The sequence below is a fragment of the Microtus pennsylvanicus genome, chromosome 17 (genome assembly GCF_037038515.1).
Source record: "Microtus pennsylvanicus isolate mMicPen1 chromosome 17, mMicPen1.hap1, whole genome shotgun sequence".
Lineage (NCBI taxonomy): Eukaryota > Metazoa > Chordata > Mammalia > Rodentia > Cricetidae > Microtus > Microtus pennsylvanicus.
The window spans coordinates 38,194,181-38,208,125 of record NC_134595.1 but is presented as its reverse complement, the minus strand read 5'-3'; the positions used below and the strand labels follow the sequence as shown (position 1 = coordinate 38,208,125).

The following is a 13,945-nucleotide window of genomic DNA, read 5'->3' as shown; positions in this document are numbered from 1 at the left end:
TCTCCCAAATGTTGTTTTTTGTTTTGTTTTGTTTAATTTTAGCTGAGTAGCCTTAGGTAAGAGCATTGATTTCCGTATGCCTCGGTTTTTCCTTAAGCAATTCACGACTGTAGTGAATATTAAACAAAGTATATGTATATATTTATACAGCACTGAATTGGATATTCAACACACGGGAGCTATTATTATTGTAACGATTTTGAAACGTTTGTTGAATTCAATCAGTTTTCCTAAGAGGTGGGAGGTGGAGCTCTGGTAGTCCATGGTCCAGGTGCCCTCCAGTGGTCATAATGGGGGATTGCAGCCTTCCTGTTGGCTTTGGGACACCCTTTTCCCTAACTGATCCAGAAATCCATTAAAACACCCACACCCACGCCAGGCTCATCCAATTCTCCTGGAATTCTTCACATCACCCTTCCTTTTAAGGAGACCTTAGGGGTTTCTAAAAGTACTTAATAATATCAAAGACTACGAGGCAAGGTTTAGCACTGGAAGGCTAACCTAGACACATTGTCTCAAAGTCCCAAGGAGTTCCAAGGAAAGATACACTGTTTTAATCCCAAAGATGGGAGGAGAAAGACCACTGACCCTACTCGTAGTCTAATTAATTATAGAAGGAGATTAATTAAGGCAAGCTTTTTAATTCGTGTACATAGGCTGCCTCTCCCTAAGGCGGGGTTTGAGCATTGGATGTGAGGAAGATAAGGTTTTTTTTATAGTTTAGGCGTGGGGGGGGTCCCCCATGGGGGATTTGGTGGGCAAAATGGATGGGATTATAAGAGCAGAATTTAAGCATATCAGGTTAGCTATAACGACCTCCTAAAACAAAGACATGATTACAAGGTGGTCCTAACAACAGGTGGTCATGACAGGGTAGCTGTAACAACCCTTTTGAAGCAAAGGCAGGGTTGCAAGACGGTTATTAATTTTTTGAAACAAAGACATGATTGCCATTCCTGGAACAGGCAGTACAGAACCATTTGTAGTCAAGGATACGGGTAAGGCATAGCCCAATTCTTGAAAAACAGAGGTTTAATCATAAATAGGAAGGAACTTAATTTGTCTTTATTATAAAATGGCTTTTAAGGCTAAGATGAAGGCAGAACGGTTCTTCAGTTGGTGGAATGACAGGAGCAGAGTACCAGACAGTGACCCAGACGCTGTGGGATCTGACCTATAAAAAAATCCTTCATGCTGCCCTCTCCAAATCATAGCACCTAGCCCAGGACAGGGCTAGCCTGTTTCCAGACTCGGCATCTGTGGTTTAATGTATCTATTTTCTGTTCACTGGGGCACTCTCCTTCCTTCGTTTATCCATGCATCGATATGGATTGAACACTGGATATGTACCAAGCCTCATGTTCTAAGTGCTGGGGGTTAGAAAGATCAATTTAACACAGATACAAACACAGCGACCAAGAGTTGTTCACAATGTCCCAGGCAGACACCTCATGGTGAGCTAATCCTTGTATTCAAGTGTTTACAGTGTCTACACTGACTTGGGGGAGGTAGGAAGCAGCGCCAGAAGCAGAAAACCGAGCATCACATTGGATTCAGCCACCAGATTACCCTGGACAGAACACGCCCTAGTCTGGCTAGGGTAGAGCCTGTCTTCCTCCTCCAGGGCCACCCTGTTCCCTGAGGATCCCTCCCTCACCTCAAATCGACTCCCATTTCTAAGGACACCGTTTCTGCCATGGCCCTTATCCAAGCTCAGAGCTGGCAGCCAGGTAGGAGCAAGGTTTTTTTTGTTTGTTTGTTTACGATTTGTGGAGGGATCTCGCTGCACAGCTCAAGCTGGCCTGATGAACTCCTGCTTCAGCCGCCCTAGGATTCTAGGTGGGCTGTCCTGCTCAGCTTGGAGTGCTACCTTTTTAAAACCTACCCTTGCATGGATCGCCTGGCTAGGAACTTCATTTACCATGGGAGGGAAGCTGCAGGTGCTTCTGGGTCTATCCTTCTGGATGATAGCTAGAGGAAGACAGAGCCGGTGAGCGTGTGTCACTGGGGAATTCAGCCTCCTGAAACTGCTCTTTCCTTCCGGAAACTTCCTCAGTGTCCTCCCTACTCCTTTGCTGGCCCATTTCCTCAGAACCCTTGGCAATTTTGACAGCACAGTCCATGGCTCCCCTTGGGGAGCATCTCAAATGTGCTGCCACGCAGACAAGTTTAAACCTCCTCGAAGCCACATTTTAAAGAAATATTCGATAAACAGATGGAATTACTCTCTTTTGTTTAGTTTTGTTTTGTTTTGTGCTGTTTTGAGACAGAGTTTCTTTGTGTAGCTTTGGAGCCTGTCGTGGGACTTCTTGCTCCGTGGACCAGGCTGGCCTCGAACCCACAGAGATCCGCCTGCCTCTGCCTCCCAAGTGCTGGGATTAAAGGCATGCGACAACACAGCCCGGCTGGAATTAATCTTAATAGCAATATACTTAATCTTCCCAAAATAGAATTTTGCCACGAGATCAGCATTTTGACTGGGGCTATTTTCTGCATTTTGTTTCTAAGCTGCCCTCTACATTGTTTTCTACTGCAGCACTGCACAAGAGTGCTTGGGTGCATAGCTCCTTCTCAAGAGCTCAGTAGCTGCATGTGACTGCTGCATTGGGCAGTGAGGTTCTAGAACCTTCCTTTGCTGCTTGGCATGCACAGTTTTACTCACATAGTTCATCATCTCATCTTCAGGTATCTTGTCTCCTTAGGGAGATTAGAAGCCCCCTTGGGACAGACTCCTATTTTATTCATCCGTTTATCTCCCATGACACCTAAAAACTGTGCTCCACACTCAGAAGGCGCCCTAAGCATGTTTGTTGATGGGAGTAAGCGCTGGGGATTGATTTTTGTGGTTTGGTTATGGCTGTAAATGGTGTTTTATAGATTGCTGCTATAGAAGCACCCTGCTGCAATCTTAGCAGAAACAAGCAACCGCGGTTGTCAGCAGAGGCAGAGAGGCCTCAGGGCAGATGGGGCTCCCTGAATCAGGAGGGGGAAATCCTCCTAGACAAGACACCATTTCTCTAACTTAAGAACCTGTCATGGCTGCAGCTCGCTCCTCCGTGCAGGCCCGGTTCCATCAGACCTCAGATCTAGGCCTTGTCAGGGTGCATTACACAAAGGATGTGTCTCCAGCTTCCCACCACTGGGCCTGGTAGCTGCTCGGGGAGGTAAAGAAGTTATTCAGGCTGACAAGAGCCTGGCCCACAGCAGATGTTCGGAGCGTGCTGTAGGATGAGTAAATGAAGGGATTGTGGGTGGCGGGGATGTCTTTCATTCAAGTATTCGTGCGCCAGAAATCTGTATGGAGAGCTGACTGTCGGGCTCTGGGTCCTGCAGGGAACAAGGCAGGGGTGCCCTTGAGGAGCCTGCCTTCGGATGGGAGAGACAAGCGCAGGCATGCCAATGCATGCAGATAGAAGGCGAGCGCATTGGCTGATGGGAGGACCCAGGAGTTTTTCAAGGAGACAAAGTCTTTGCCTACAACCTCCCAGAACACAGGATTCCCTGTCCCGGGTCAGGAGCACAACTGTTTAAATGTAGGCTGCTACAAGTTAGCGTGGGAAATCCCTGGGTTCCAGCTTGCCCTCATGACACCACAGCAGGCTAAGGCAATGCCGCGGGCACCCTTCAAGTTGTGCCGGAGGCATGCTGGTTTCCACTCTGCCTTGGAAAAATCTAGATCCCAGCCTCAGGAGGAGTGGTCAGATCACCATGGTGCCCATTCTCTTTGCCACATCTGACTTCACGGCTACCACGGGGTAACCAGGCCTGTCTTTCCTGCTTTCAGTAAGAGTGTCCTGGTCCACGCCATCAAGGCCACCGCTCCCCAGTGAGAACTTTCTTTGAGGTGCACTGGTTTAGGAATTCTGGGGATACATGGTCTCTGCCCTCAGTCCTGGAGCACATGGCTCAGCAGAAGGTTGCTCCCCATTACCCTGCCTTACTCCAGCTACAATACCATTGCTCCTAGCAAACAAGTTTGTCCCTAGCTCACCGTGGCACCCAGCAACACAGCAAAAAAACTGGAGCACGGCCCACCCATCGGCACAAGCGGTTTTGAGATTCTGGACCACTGCTTCTCCGAGTGGCCCAAAGATAGCAAAATCACTCGCTGTTCCTGCTAAAAATGCAAATCTCCAGGCCACAGGCCAGATCTTCCAAACCAGAATTTTCAGGCACGGGGTTCGGGAATGTGCATTTTAAAAAGCACCCCCACACACACACCCCGCAGGATGTGGATCCTTACACTTCCTAAGGTTTAGAGAGTCACATTTCCCAGGCTGGCAGCGTGGGCCAGTTTCTCTTTTTAGTTGAGTGTTGGCTTTGGCATTTTTATTATTGATGAAAAGCCTTGATTCATAGGCTACTGGTGACCCGCTGTCAGCCTGGAAGGAGTCAGAGGCCACTCAGAACAGAATCCTCCCAGCTTTTCGATCTATCTATAAAATGCTTACCTGAGCAGACACTGTTTAAAGGCCATTAAAATACCAGACACAGGCTAACCCGGTTCCTAGAACTTTATAGACATGTTTACTCAAACCCAAGTGCTTACAAAGAGTAAATAAAAGGGAAGCAAAATGAGCAAGCACCCCCAGAACTAAGAACCAAAAGTAAACAGCCCTGCTCACTAAAATAAACACGACAAATCCAGCCAGGATTAAATGACCTCTAGTCAGACAGGCTAGGAGCCAAAGATGCCCCAAGCCAGCTCCCGTAGGAGGGCGAGGCTGAGGGCCTTTTCCTGCTACCTGGAGGGAGGACTCCGGGGTGTGTGCCCTTGGAGGAAGAGGGCTAAGGGAAGGCAGGAACCTTGTGTCTCTGGGGAATGTTCTAGAAAGCCATGACAGGGGGCTCCATGGCCTGAAAATACCCAGGATTAAAGATTAAGTGTGTCTCTATAGGCCTAAGGCCATATGAGAATTTTCTAGATGCATATGGCAATAAGTTACTGATAGTTGCCATTTATTCAGCAAGTCCACAAGCATTTACTTAGCATCTAATATGTAAATCAGATACTGCAGTTCTAAAGATGCCAGGATGAATCAGGCATGCACACACGCGTGCACGTGACTCACACACACGCGCGTGTGCGCGCGCACACACGCACACACTCACACCATATACACGCAAAGATCAAGACATAACCTCACCTAGAGTTTCTCAAAGTTTAAAAACGCGTTAGTATAGTAGGTGAGGTTACGTCAATTATCACTTCTTGTTCACTGACAAATTTAGCCATAGGCACCTAGGTGTGTTATCTCATTTAACTCTGATTGCATTTTGAGATAATTGCTCTCATCCTCCTTCAGAGGCACAAAGGGGGAAAAAATCAGTACCAATTTGTAGCATCTGCCCGTCTGGGTGGTGCGTTCCCAGGCAAGTTTTAGCTGCTGAACGGAGAGCAGCAATGGGTTGAGTGTCTGCAGGCTCCAGCATACCAGGGCAAACGCGACCTGCGGCTAAGAGGTGGAAGAGCGGAGAGATATGATGAGCCAAGCATATTCACAACCACTTTGTTCTATGGCCAATAACTAACTGCACGGCATTGTCGGCGCGTGAGGGCAACACTGCCTGGGGCCTTTGTGAAACAAGGCTTCCTAGGCAGGGCTCACCTCTCTGCACCACCCAGCAGGAGTGGCTGGCTTTCTTTTCAAGGCCGGAAAAAAAAAAAAAAACCCTTTCCATTTAAAATAATTATATACTCACAGGGCATTGTGAAAGAGAGCTCTGTGTTTCTTTCCCTCAATTTCCTCCGGGTGATTACAAAGCATACAACCACAGCCAGAAAATTGGCCTTGTGAGTATGGGCATATACTAGGTTGCTTTCTCCCCACCTAGGATTGTCACCATTAGTAAATTAAAATATGGACACTGTTCTAGTCATCTTTAGTTATCAGTGTGACACAGCCTAGAGACTTCTGAGATAAAAACCTTGGCTGAGGATTGCCTAGATCAGGCTGGGCTGTGGGTATGTCTGTGAGGGGTTGTCTTGATTATTAGCGGATGCAGAAGTGCCCAGCCCACTATGGGCAGCACCGTCCCTAGGTAGTTGGTCTTGGGCTATGTCAGAAAGCCAGCAGAGTCTGAATCTACAGGTGAGCTAGTGAGCAGCGTTCCTCCATGGTCCCTGCCTTCAGGTTCCTGTCCTGACTTGCCTCAGGGGACTGTGAACTGAAGTGTGAGCCAAATAATTGTTTTTCTTCCCTAAGTTGCTTTAGTCATAGTGGATTTTTTTGTTTGTTTATATGGTTTTGCTTTGTTTGGTTTGGTTTGATTTCTCAAGAGAGGGTTTCTTTGTGTATTTTTGACTGTCCTGGAACAAACCCTGTAGACCAGGTTGGCCTCAAACCCAGAGATCCGCCTACCTACCCCTGCCTCCTGAGTGCTGGGATTAAAAGTGTGTGCCACCACCTCTAGCTGATCATAGTATTTTTATCACATCAACATAAGGGAACGATGACAAACACTAACTTAAATTCATTTTTAGCCTAAGTAGGCACCATGTAATGTTTGGAACATATTTTCTGAAACAATTTCTTGTTTTATTTAAACTCAAATTGAACTGCAAATCCTATATTTTATCTGGCCGACTCCTTCTTGACCCCTTGTTGCTAGGACTGAGCCCAGGATCTTGTGCATGTTACATACAAGCTTTACCACTGAGCTGCACACCCAATCCTTGGCAACCCCTATTTTATCACGGGCACACTCATAACCACCACTGCCATTATAATACAGAATCGTTACGGAATAATCTTCTTGTATACTATGAAGATGTGTCTTTGACAAGGCATGCACCTAGAAGCTGACTGGCCAATAGTGAGGCAGGAAGAGGTTAGGAGGGAGAGCCAAACTGAGAGGATGCTGGGCAGAAGGGCAGAGTCATGTACAGTCGCCAGCCAGAGGCAGAGGAAGCAGAGGTAACATGCGTGCTGAAAAATGGTAACCTCATGTGCTAAAGCATAGATTAAAAGGCGTGGGTCAATGTAAGCTATAAGAGATAGCTAGTAACAAGCCTAAGTTATCAGCTAATCATTGACAATTCATAATACGTCTCTGTGTGGTTATTTGGGAGTCGGTGGTCCCGATGGAAAAATTCTGCCTACACAGAATTACTTAAATGTTCCTTACGAAGTCAGATGCGGAGCTGCAGAGCCCTAATTCTCAGCACGTGGGAGGCTGAGGCAGGAGAGCTGCCTGGAATTCAAGGACAACAAAGCAAGTAGCAGGCAGGCTATAAACAAACGAACAACAAGAAAAAGATGTTCCCTACACCACCGTTTCTGTGTGTCTGCCAACCGTTTGTCTGTTCTTCCTCCCTTTGACTTGTTTTTATTTCAACTTAATGCCCATGAGATCCACTCAAGTTGTTGAATCTAACACGGTTCTTTGCTTTTAGCTGCTCAGAAGTGTTCCACGAAGACCCTTTATTACAAAGAACGCTTAGTTTTGAGACAGGCTCTTACTCTGTAGCTCAGCTGGCCTCAAATACATGACAGCATTCCTCTCTTGGCTGGGCCATCACACCCAGACAAGAACGATCATTTTTTTAAGATGCTAATTCAGAGTGTAAATGTATGTATAATAAATGTTATATTTATAATGTATAATGTTTTGGTTGTGTGTATGTGTGTGTACCACATACATGCTTGGTGCCTGCAAGTTCAGGTACCCTGAATGTGGGATGACAGATGGTTGTAATGATAGCCACCCTGCAGGCAGTGGTAACTGAACCTGATCCTCTGCAAGAGCTCTGAGTGCTCTTAACCACTCACACCTGTCTCTAGTACTCATTGTCGAGCTGGGGATTACACCAGCAAAGTGAGACCCGTTAGCTGTCCCTGGCCTGCAGGCTACCCTCAGTCAACAGATACTGAGGCTTCTGTAGACCGTAAGACAGGAGGTGACACGGGTATCAGGAAGAGAGGACCTGGGACCAGCTGGCTGCCTGGTGAAGATGCTGCAGGAGGCAGAGACAGCAGGGTACGCAGATAGTTTGGACATGGATTGTGAGAAAGAGGGTTGCCGAGGATGACAGTGTGGGATTTGGTCAGAAGCTCTTGGCACAATCGTCCTCTACTGAGTGTCGTATGTTCTTCTAGGGAGACATAGTCTGCTCACCCTAGGCAGAGAACAAACCAACAGACCCTCCCCCGAAAGATTCTAGAGTCTATGTTGGCAAAGTAATGGATTCATTGCTGTTCTATTCAGGAGCTTGGGTGATTCACAGATAGTCACACCACAGCAAAGTCCCACCCCTATCCACCAGTTTTCCTTTTCTGTCTTTTTTCTTTTTTTTAGAGCGAGGTCTCATGTAGCCCAGGGTAGCCTTTGTAGCTCCTATTTTCTTGCCTCCACCTCACGAGTGCTTGATGACAGCCCCATGCCACCACGCTAGGCTCTGCGTGTTTTTTTACATGCTCTGTCAATTAAGCTGCCTCCCAGCACATAGCCTATCATGCATTATATCATTTTTTAAAAAATTTATTTATTTCATGTGCATGAGTGTTTTGCCTGCAAATGTATGTGTACCGCAAGCTTGCCTGGTCCCCTCAGAGGTCAATAGGGCACTGCATCCTCTGGAACTGGAATTATGAGTGGCTGTGAGCCACCGTGTAAACTCTGGGAACTGGACCTGGGTCATTTGCAAGAGCAACGGAGGGCTCTGAACTGAGCCATCTCCCCAGGCCCCTCTAGCGTATCTAAGGTTAACTGCAGCTAGGGGTTAGAGAGAGTGGCGGCTGGAATCTCGGGGAGAGCCTGCTCTTCCCTCTAGGAGAGAATGGTCGGCCCCATGAGCATGCACTCAGCTATCTGTTGTACAGTTCTGTCTGTCACCAACATGACCGCAGGCCTCAGCCCCCTGTGGGTTACCGCGGTGTTCTGCTCCAGGGGTGGTCAAGCCCAGGAGAAATAGCCATGGTACAGTGAAAGAAAGAGCAGATGGAGTCATCTTAGGGGAACTTGGATTCAGACATGTGAGACTGGAGATTCCCACTAGAGACGCACGTGGGTGTTTTGAATAAACAGGTGAATGTGTGGGGCTGCAGGTTGGAAGATGAAGCATCTGGGATAGAGAAGGGTAAGTCTGGGAATTGTTAAGGTATAGACACTAATTAAAGCCACAAGATCAAAACAGATGAGGCAAAGGGTGAAAGGGTGTGGGTTCTAAGAGCTGGGCCTAAGGTTTTGTCTTAGTCAGCGTTCTATTGCTGTGGAGAGACACCATGACCAAGGCAATTCTTATAAAAGAAATGATGGCTTACAGCTGCAGAGGGTTGGTCCATTGTCATCACAGCAGAGAGCATGGCAGTCGGTATCCATGGTGTTAGAGAAGTAGCTGAGAGCTTTACATCCCGATCCATAGGCATCAGACAGAGAGAATGAGACATTGGGGTTGGCCCTGGGCTTTGGAAACCACCAAACTCACGCCTCATGACCTCGTGACACACCTCCTCCAACAAAGCCACGCCTCCTAATCCTTTCCAAACAGTTCATCAGCTGGGGACTAAGGAAAGAAACACATGAGTCTGGGGGGCATTTTCATCCACACCACCACAGGTTTCCCCTTGAAGTTGAGAAGACTGGAAAGGGTTGGGAGGGGGGAAAGGAGTGGTCAGCCAGCAGGGTAAGTAAGTCGCCTGGGAGCCAAGGGCTGAGAGTTTCCAAGAGGGGCAGAAGGTAACCGGCAGATGTGGCCTGTGGGTCAAGTAGGGTGAGGACTGAAAATTGACCACTGGATTTTGCTTCGTGCTGGTTGCTCTTTACCTTGACAAGAGAAGTATTGATGGACTCATTAACGTGAAACGTTACTCCAAAGAGCTTGCAGCTGAATGAGGGATAGTTGAAACGGGAGTCTCAGTAACTCTTTTCAAAATAGATTGGCTCAGAAGCAAACAGAAGAGTACGGCCACCGTTGAAGAAAAGCTAGAAGCGGGTGGTGAATTGCTTGTATTTATTAAAACGTTGTATTTTTATTTTATATGTATGGACGTTTTGCCTGTGGGCATGTCTATGTACCACGTGCATGCAGTTCCCTAGGAGGCTACAAGAGGGCCTCAGATCTTCTGGAACTGGAGTTATAGACGGTTGTGAGCCACCGTGTGGGTGCTGGGAGTTGAACTGGGGCCCTCTGCAAGAGTAATCGGTGCTATGAACCACTGAGCCATCCCTCCAGCATCATTTTTATTTTACTCTTGCATGTCTATGTGTGTGAGTGTGTTCTTGTCACGCGCTAGTGTGGGGGTCAGAGGACAGCTTGCAGAATCAGCTCTCTCCCTCCGCCCTGAGTCCCAGAGACAGAACTCAGGATGGAAGCTGGGCAGCGAGTGTCTTCCCCCACTGTGTCATCGCTGCAGCCCGTATTGTAGTTTATTTGCCTGTGGTACACAGAGCTATTTACTTATTTATTTAGAGACAGGGTAACACTAAATTGTCCGGGTTGGCACTCGGCTTGTGATCCTCCTGCTTCAGCCTCCTGAGTAGCTGGAATTAGAGGTATGTAGCAGCTGAAATGATTATTTTTGTTCTGATTTTTATAAAGTGTATTTATTTATTGTGAACCTGCTCACTCACTTGCAGAGGTCAGAGGACAACATTTGTTTGTTGATTTTGGCTTTTTGTTTTTGTTTTTGTTTTAGGGCAGAGACTCTCTATGTCATCCTGGCCTTTCTGGACCTCACTGTGTGGACCATGCAGATCTTCAGCTCAAAGAGCTCTGCCTGCCTTTGCCTTCTGAATGCTGAGACTGAAGGCGTGTGCCACCACACCTGCTCAGGGAACAATACACTGTCTCTTTACATAACATCTTTCAGGTACTTGGTGGCTTTTTGGATACACATACCCTTGATGGCCTGGGCAGTCTCAATGGGTTCTTCAAGTGAACATGAAGATTTGAACCTTGATTTACATGATTTTGTAGGGTTTTCAGGGTAAAGAGAATAGCGAACCAGTTTCACAGGTCACTTCAGGCCACTCACAGGAAGAGGAAGTGAGGCCTTACTCTGAAGGAAGTTAAGCAGGATGGGGAGGTGGCTCCGAGGCTAAGGCACTGGCCATGCAAGTCTGAGGCAGGAGTTCAGATCCCCAGCACCCATATAAAACAATCCGGCCGTCATAGTAGCTTGCCTGCAATCCCAGAGCTCTGGAAGCAGGGGCAAGGCATCCCTGGGGCAAGCTGGCTAGTTAGATTAGCCTAATCCGTGAGCTCCAGGTTCAGTGAGAGACCACGCTTCAATGATGGAGGAAGGTAACTGATATCCTCCTCCGGTCTCTGCATGTGTGTGTACGTGCATCTGCACACGCGTCACCCACCCTCATTTGTACACGCATACACCCATGCACATGTACCATACATACACACAGACACCAAAAAGTAAAAAAAAAATGCACACTTAAAAGTAAGAAAGATAGAAAGGAAGGAAGGAGGGGAACCTTGTACGCAGGTAGGTGACTTACAATGAAGCACAGATGCCTCAGCCCCGGAAACAAGAACCACGTGCTTTGAAGACTTCTGTTTCCATAGTAGAATCAGCAGCAAAGGGCAGGGCATCAGGTGGAACCATCCTCTAGGGGAAGGGGAGAAGGAACTCCTGGGAAGTTTGGTAGGCAGGAACTCTGAGCGGGACAAAGAAGAATTGAAGGCTAATGAATTTTAAGTGAGCGCCATCAGCATGGCTGTGGGTTTCTCCAGCTGCGTGGGTGCTGTGGTACAGACAGACACCTCCAGGGAGCAGGTGGGCTCCAGGTGCCATCACAGTTGTGTGTGTGTGTGTGTGTGTGTGTGTGTGTGTGTGTGTGTGTGCTTTGTTTAGAAAGTAAATAAATCCCAGAGGTCAAGGTGCTTGCAGGTGTGTGTGTGGATGTGGATGCCCACACAAGGGAAGATCAGGAAGACATCAGAAGAGAGGACCAGATAGGATGGGTGGTCCTTGGTCCTAGTGCAGATGAAAGATGAATGGAGACTTGTCCCATTTTTCTGAATGTTTCCCTACTTTATCTCAAGGTTTTCACTTCTTTTCTTTTTTTCTTTCTTTCTTTCTTTCTTTCTTTCTTTCTTTCTTTCTTTCTTTCTTTCTGTCTTTCTTTCTCCTTTCCTTCCTTCCTTTTTTTTTTCATTTTTGAGACAGGGTTTCGCTGTGTAGCCCTGGCTGTCCTGGAACTCATTCTGTAGACTGGGCTAGCCTTGAGCTCAGACATCCACCTGTGTCTGCCTCCTGAGTGCTAAGATTAAAGGCGTGTGCCATGCCACCATCACCTGGCCAGGTTTTCTTTTTTCACTTCAAATATTCATATCAAAAAAAAAAAAAAAACATTCTGGGGTTGGAGAGATGGTCCAATGGTTAAGAGCACTTACCGGGTTCAATGCCCAGTAGCCACATGACAGCTCCCATATCCAGTTCCAGTAGATCCGATGCCTGCTTCTGTCCTCCTCGGGCACCACAGGCCAAATACCCATACGCATAAAAACTAGGGTGGGGGAAATTTATATTACTAAAAATAAAAGTAATGTTTAAATCTCCCTCCTAGAACATAATTGATTCAAAGTTATCACCCCTGAGTTAGTTACTCTCCTCAGGATATCCAGGATCTGTAGTTCTCAATTGAGTACTGAACGGAAGAAGAGCCTTGAGCAGAAGTCCTGTGTATAAAACTAAACTGTCCCCCACCCAGCAACCCTGTGGGAAGACAATTTGTACCTGGCTATGCAAGTTCCTATCCTATTATCCTGAAGCAAACGATTTCTTCACTGGAACAATGTGTTTGCCACCAGTGAGATTCCCCTGCGTTGGCATCAATATGAATCAAATCATCTCATTGAGCCCGTCACTATACCCATTTTAGCAGATAGGGCAGGATTCACAGACAGACACACACACCCTCTTCCTTACAGTATCACTGGCTGTCCCAAGACGCAAATCTCCCTCGACATCAAGGGGCTCGTTACCACTCAGGCGGCTCCTCTAACAGCTAATGGACTAGAAAGACCGTCATATCGTATCAACTCCCAATGAGCTGTAGAACTGATTGCTAGGCCAACCCCTAGGTCTCTGCACTGTAATAGTTGTTAAATCAAAAATCAAGAATGAATAATGGTAACGTTAGAAACACCAGCTAGTGCTGGCGAGGAGGGTTTGCGCAGAGGCTGAGGGCAGAAACTTCTGGGTCTTGCAGTCACCCAGTCTTGTGTTCATGCCAACCTCACGCCCATATTTAGAATCCCTTATCCATAGGTGACTGCTCTCCTTCCAGACCTATTTGCGTGTACAGACATATACTTTCCTAGAAATTGAGTTCATTGTGTATCATTGTACCTAAATGTATTTATTTGCCTAGTAAACACTTTAGAAATTGTTCTTTCTTCTTTTTATTCAGCAATCTAATTTGAAGCCATTTTTCAGGTGATTGGCCTAAGGAGTTGTTTCGGTTTCTGCAGCACAGAACTCTGGAACCCTGCATCTTAAACTTCATTCAGACTGCCTAAGCTCATCATGGATGTGCATATTCACAGCTCCAGTACCCAGGAAGCTGAGACAGAAGAACGGAGAGTTCAAGTCCAGCCTGGTCTACATAGTGGCTACCAGGCCAGCCTGAGTCCCGTAGTCAGACACTGTCTCAATAACAACAGTAAAATACGGCTGGGAGTGAGCTCAGTGGTGGAGTGTGCTCATCTAGTATTCGTGACAACCCGGGGTTAGTCTCAGCTCTAAAAATAAAATAAAATAATAAAATAGTAATGTCTTGGGTGTGGTGGTAAGCTCTGATTTTCTCCATTTCTAGAAACTTCCCAGATATTGATCATGTGGGTCAACTTGATACTAGATGGTGGAGATCCTATGGTGCAGAAACAGTAGAAATAGGACCAAGTCTTATAATCCCAGGGCTGGGAGGCTGAGGCAGGAGGATCACTGTGAGTTGGAAGCTAGCATGGTTTACATATGAATCCAAG

The 13,945-nt window shown here is 46.9% G+C and overlaps 1 long non-coding RNA gene across 1 annotated transcript; it reads left to right on the top strand.

Moving 5' to 3' along the window:
• The first annotated feature begins 1,607 nt into the window (after positions 1–1,607).
• Positions 1,608–13,682, top strand: LOC142837196 (uncharacterized). Its single transcript, XR_012908208.1, has 3 exons — positions 1,608–1,730; positions 10,638–10,811; positions 13,398–13,682. It is a non-coding gene; the product is annotated as an uncharacterized LOC142837196 (long non-coding RNA).
• Positions 13,683–13,945: the final 263 nt, after the last annotated feature.